At 43.9% G+C, this 6,487-nt stretch overlaps 1 pseudogene; it reads left to right on the top strand.

Moving 5' to 3' along the window:
* Window positions 1–4,721: 4,721 nt before the first annotated feature.
* Window positions 4,722–5,433, top strand: LOC138143895 (protein ABHD14A pseudogene; annotated as a pseudogene).
* Window positions 5,434–6,487: the final 1,054 nt, after the last annotated feature.

The following is a 6,487-nucleotide window of genomic DNA, read 5'->3' as shown; positions in this document are numbered from 1 at the left end:
AATTGATTCTTCATTATGTTGTATTCAATGTTGAGAAACACTTGGGCTTCTTACCCTTAAGCATCGGCTTTGGGGTTTTGCAAGCTTAGGGTGAGTTTAATTAAAGTCGAGGGAGAAAACCAATTAAGCAGTGAGAAGTGCTGGCATCCCTCACATACTCTAAAGACAAAAATGCCACTGAGGATACGATGATTCTATAATCTCTGTATAAATACCACTGTCGACTTCAGCAGTTCTTGTGGGCCAGGTGTTCTCAGCACTTAGAATATCAGCGAGTTTGGGATGTTCCAATTTAAACAACGGTGGATCATTTTTCCAGCTTGAAAATCTCTTCATGTAGAAAGAGGTTGGAAAGGAGAAAGTCATTAATATAAAAAGTGACTGTATTTTAAGCCATCAGAAACATCTATATTGAAATTCCAGCCTTCAATGAACCGTCTTCTTAGAGATTCCAAACATATTTGAGCTCTTTTGGAAAGGATGCTAACATTTCCCTTGGTCGCCATGACAAAAGTTCTATAGGCACTGATCAATGAAGTTCATGCCAGATCACTGTGGTAGACACTCTGGATGCAATGTTAATACTGTTCCATAGCACTATTGTACAGTACCAAACATTGGGGTAGAATAGACAAATGTGCTTCTTTATGGCTTGTCAATCAATCAGGCAGCCCCAGGAAGCCGACTATCGGCTATCGTTTTACTGCAGACCTAGAGGAGGGGATGGTGGCTGCAGGGGCAATGTAAATTACACAACAATGAGATTCAATGAAATGTGGCTTAATTCGATTTATTTGTGCATCTCCAGGTTTGTTTCAGATATTAACTGTACTGTAGAGCTCGAAATGCATTATAAAATTCGGAGCTACTGCTCTAATTGGTGACAAGCATATCAGCTCTCTGGGCAATCTAGTATAATAGCACAGAGCACTTTGTGCTCTGGAGTGACCCTAGATGGAGCCTCCAAGCTAGTGAGGTCAGTTGATTTTACCCATGAGAGGTCTTGTGGATGTTCTTTTGGAAAAAGCAGATCATTTATGTAGCATGCTCAGGAAAACATAAATGTCATCTATCCTCCAACACCATTCTTTATAAGAGCAGTTATGACTCTTGGGTTAATACATGATAAATCTCAGTCTTACTGAACTTTTTCATATTTATAGTTTACAACAAGTAGGAGTTGTCCTTAGCTAGAAGTTAGCAAATCCTATAATAAAGTGGTAACACTGAACAGGCAAGGGGCTGAATTTAACTACAGCCTCTGGGACATGTTTAAATGGCTACCTCAGTGTCTTTAGTCTGCTCCAGTAGTCTGGGGACTTGGTGGCTTTAATAAATGATTCAGACAGGTCAATCATGCATAAAGCCATATGTCTTTATGATGATGACTTTTAACTCAAATAAAGGAAGGCCAAAGGAATAAAATGAGGTACCCATGAGTGGGAGAATGAGAGAAAGGACAAAGGAAAGAAACAACCAGAGAAGTCACAAAAACAATGAGCATGATGGTTTCCAGGTTGGGATGGGGGGAAGGGGAGTCAGCAGCAGCTACCAGAGGAGGTGTTTCTAGCAATGTTCTACAACTGGGTACACATACCATTACCAACTGTCTGTAATTCCTCTGTGTGCACGATGGCTGGGATGCTGTAACAACATGACAGACTTCTGAGGCATCTGAAAGTCATAGGTTTATGAGAAAATGGAAGAGGAAATTTCTTTCCAGGTACATGGTTTCCTGGCCCTAATGACAAAGGCATGGGAAGGACATGTATTGTATAGAGAAGACCTGAGATCTGAGACACCTGGAAACAAATCAGGAATGCAAACATAGGGGAATGAAATTTTGCAGCAAAAGAAAGGACTGGCAAGTTCAAAGAAGAGGCAGCCTATAACAATTAAGCCTGCTGGGTATGTAAGTGAAGCCCCCCCCCCCAAACAGATGGGTGTTTTGGACTGCTGCACTGATAAAGCACAGAAATCGGGTGCTAAAAAAGTGAGTTCTATTATTAGTTGTTAAAATGAGGTCAAGTTCCTGAGTTATCCAAACTGTTGTAAGAGACATCATTAAGGATCACTGAAAAGGGAGAGAGGATCACATGATTAGCAAAATGGAAGAATATTTGCTTCCTATAACCCTCAGCAACCTTCACTCCTCAGAAAAGGATTCAGTGGCAGCAACAGAGTAAGTGAAGGTGAATCCTCATTATAAAAAGACAGAAACTTCGACGACAGAAGTTAAATACTTAGAAATTCCACTTAGCAACCTCTTCCCCTCCAAACACACACACACACACACCCCTCAATGCACATATTATGTATAGGGAGCACAAGCAAACTTAAAGGCTTGGGCTTCTGGGGCCAGCCTTAGAGACCTCTGCTCACTGTCCCTGTAGTAGTGACTATACCTGATTCTCTCTGCAAGGAACAGGAAGCAACAGACTGTGGACACGGAGAGCTATGAGGACAATTAGAGAGAGGGGGAGCCAAATAAAGATTAAAAGACCATGGCATTTACCCCAGAAGCGAGCTTGGATCTCCTGATGGACTTCACATATCTGTGAGCTCTCCTCTGAGGCCCGTTACTCAGCCCTGGGGCCCGTTACTCTGCCCTGGGGCCCGTTACTCTGCCCTGGGGCTAGCCACTCTATGGCACAGGATTCGTTGGACTTCCTTTATCCCTTTTGAGGGTTCTTAAGGTGTCCACACAGGGGTTCCATGGATTGATTTTAGAAGGTTCATGAACTTGGATGGGCAGAAACCAAAATCATCTTCATTTTCACTAAGCAGTTACATAAAAATATTATTCTCAGCAGAGGGCTTCACACACTTCTACAAGAACTCAGGACACGTGAACAGGTTAAGGATCCCTGCTCTTGATCATGTCTAAGCATTTGGTCTCTGAATTATTTGATCTAAACAACAGCCTGGGCCCTACCTGGTCTCCCCTGGATTCTCAACGGGACAACTCACTCCTTGCATCTTGGTAACCTGTTCCTGGCTCTCAGCATCAGAATCTGAGTTGAAAGAGAGACCTTGGGAACTTTCTAGTTCTAGAATCCCTGTTCCTCAATATCCCCAATAAGCAATCATCCTAAGCCTGGGCACTGGCAACAAAGCATGCTCCACCATCCCCTACTGGGGCCCCACTATTAACACCAGCATCTGACTGATGATGCCAAGGAGGTCAATACGACTGTTACCTCTGTGACTCCAGGTAGACTCTGGTTTAGCAGGAGTGAACATCATCCATGTCCTGAGCCATGCATGTGATCTCTCAGGGCCCTGACTTCTTTTTTCCATTGAATCGCCCATCCCCAGTCCTTGCAGAGACCAAGCAGAGCGAAGTGCCAAATTACCACCGAGGGAATTCTTAGGTCAATGAATTTGCTTGCTGTAGGCTTAGCGTCCCCAAATCGAATCATCTCAGCACTGGGTTAGAGGGGAGAGATTCATTAGTGCCAACTGCTATACTAGAAAAGAGAAGCAACTCCAATAAATGAACATCACCCCAGAATTAGTGCATTTACCAGCCAAGTCCCAATCCAGCGAAAATACTTTAGAAGGAACTGTGCCAATAACTTAATGCCTTTAGATGGCTGATTTTCATACGAAAGCACTTACAAATAAAATTAGAATGCCAATTTACCCCAATATACCTCCCTCAGACAATGCTGCTAATTCATACTGGGTCACAAATCAATGAAATTCAGAGTTAACTATGACACAAAGTATATTCCCTGGAAAGCCGTGCTAAGCTCTAATAAGGGTTTGTAGGAAATGTTTCTCTGTAGGAAAGAGAGCAAACAGAAAAGGGTACATAACAACTAGAAGGCAGGATAGAGACTTCAGAGTGGAGGGCAAGACATTTATTTCAATTCAATGAATATTTGAGGTCTGTGGCATACTTCTTAAGGGTCTTGGGAGGGAACATTCTCATTCGATTCTTGGATAAGCCACAGAATTTTTGCCAGGCCCTTGGTAAAGTTTCTGCGTTTTTCAGGGCCTAGTTTTGTCCATCTTGTAAGTTAGTCACTGTAAATAAAACACTTATATACATGAATAACAATGTAATATGTCAGTTCAGGGAAAGCCTCATCTGGAAACTCCCTTCACCAATGGAGACTACAAGCTGCCTATGACTCAATAAATAAGGCCTAGGAAGTTTCTATAGTAGGATCAAAAAGTCATAGATTTAGAGTTGGAAGAAATCTTAGAAGCCATTGGGTCTAAACCCCTCACTTAAAGATAAGGAAACTAAGGCACAGAGAGGTAAGAGACATGTCCAGGGTCACACAGTTAGTGAAGGCCAGAGGCAAAATTTGAACTTGGATACTTCTGACTCCAAGACCAATATAACATTCACTAACTCAGGCTGTTTCCTTTTAAAAAAAAGTCTGTTTCATTCAATCATAATCATAATGGTTGAGTGGATGAGGGAATTTGACTCCATTAAGAACTATCTTGCAAAAATTCTAGTTGATGTTCATTGTCCTGAGAGTTTCTAGACTATTGATGAGTAATCCCTAATATTTACTGCAAAACAGAAATTCATAAAAGGGGATAGATATATAGATGGATAGATAGATCAAAGTATTTATTAAGTGCTTATTATGTACAAGGAACTGTGTTAAATGCTGGGAAAAACAAATACAATCATCCCCCTCCCCCAGATATTCCTTGCCTGGCCCATCCTGTATCTTGGGGTAGGGCTGGGCCTGGGCATGCAGAGTGCCCCAAAACTGCCTGAGGGGGTCCTGCTGACCCTGGGCCTGCTCTACCTGGGACTGCCCAGTCTCCCCCAGCTCCTCATCTGAACCTAGGAAAGTAACAATGTCACTATCCTGGCTGGCCTTACACACAGCATTTCTTCAGCCATCTACCAGGAGGTACAGCCCTTTCACGAGCTCCACAGGATCAAGGTGGTGTTACTACATGGGAAGGCACTCGCTTCACACATCTAGCAGCAGCTGGGGACACTGAAGAAGCTGTCCTGAAGGGGTTACCAGGTCATTTCTCTAGATCTCCCTGGTTTGAGAAATTCATTCCCCTACCCTGCATCCAGAGGCTGGATGGGCAGATCAAATATTGCAGGATCTGGAGGTCAAAAATCCAGTGTTGGTCAGCCCCTCCTTGAGCAGCCTCTACTCTCTGCCCTTCCTGATGTGTACTCACCAGCAGCTTTGTGGCTTTGTCCGCATTGCTCCCACCTTTACCAAGAACTATACATAGAAGCAGTTTTCAGCCATCAAGACATCCACACTTATTGTATGTGGAGCTCTAGACAAAGGCGTGGCCCAGAAGTCTCTGTGGAAGCTTCCATTCCTCCCCAACCACTGAGCAGCGAAGCTGTAGGATGCTGGCCATGCTTATTCCTTCTACCAGTCCCATGAATTCCACAATGCCTTGCTGACCTTCCTTGACAAGCTGTCATAAAATCTGCATCTATGTGATAACCATCCTATCTCTGGGTAGAGCAGGGTGGGACCCCCTAAGAGACTAGAGGAGGGGTCAGCAGACCTTTGCAAGACAATGTGTTCCTATTCCCCGGTACCATAGAGGTAGAGAAGGCAGCAGGATGGTGGAAATGGGAATGTGGGGTTGTCCTCTTGGGGCCTTGCCAACTCCCACTCCCTTGGACTTTAATAACTGAACTCTGTCTGCAAAAAAAAAGTCCCTCAAGGACTTTATATTCTAATGGGAGAAGAAAATATATAAAGGGAGCTGGAAAATAGGGATGGGGTAAGAAGGAGGGTAAGGCAGTGGAAAAGTCCAGAGAGTCAATAACAAAGCCAGGAGGCTCTGAAGGCCTGCGATCTTCATCAAATGGTAGACCTAGTATGGAACTCAGCCATCAGAAGAGGGTCCAAACAGGGAGAAGTATTGTCACAGTTAGAAGGCTATTGGCATGGAGGTGGACAAGGCTAGGGAGACAGGAGAAGAGCTAAGAGAGAAGTAGGAAGGTAAGGGCTATTCCTGAAATCTGGTAGCAAAACTCTGATGAGCTATGATGAAAAATCACAGCCCCAGGGAGCTGATGAGGAAGACTTATGACTCATCTCAGTTGAAGGTCAGGGGAAACAGAGGAATGTGCAACAGATGCATTGTGTTGATTGGCTTTCTTTAAATGTTTTTGTTAACAAGGAAGAATTCAAAGGGAAATTGCAAGAAGCTGGCAGCATTTTAGAGCCTAGAGGAGCCCCAGGTGCTCATAAACACCTTGGTAAAGTTCTAAAAGTGCACAAGAAGTATGGACAGAAAAAAAAACTCAAAGGGAATTAGCCATGTAGTCCAGAGCTTTAAGACAAGCTAGGGTAGGTGGAAGGCAGAATGCAAACTGGCCCAGTTACACAGCAGCATACAGGGCCAGAGTAATTCCCATCCCAGGGTGCCCCCAAGGGCCCCATCTGTGTCAGGAGACAAGAACCTAGCAGGCTCAGGAGCCACACATGCATCAGGGGCAGAGCAGCAGATGCTTGACCTGGCATCC

The sequence above is a fragment of the Petaurus breviceps genome, unplaced genomic scaffold, assembly GCF_028583685.1.
Source record: "Petaurus breviceps papuanus isolate PSGF00001 unplaced genomic scaffold, PetGlider_PUasm1.0 90681, whole genome shotgun sequence".
Classification (NCBI taxonomy): Eukaryota; Metazoa; Chordata; class Mammalia; order Diprotodontia; family Petauridae; genus Petaurus; species Petaurus breviceps.
This window is presented reverse-complemented; position numbering and strand designations above follow the sequence as displayed.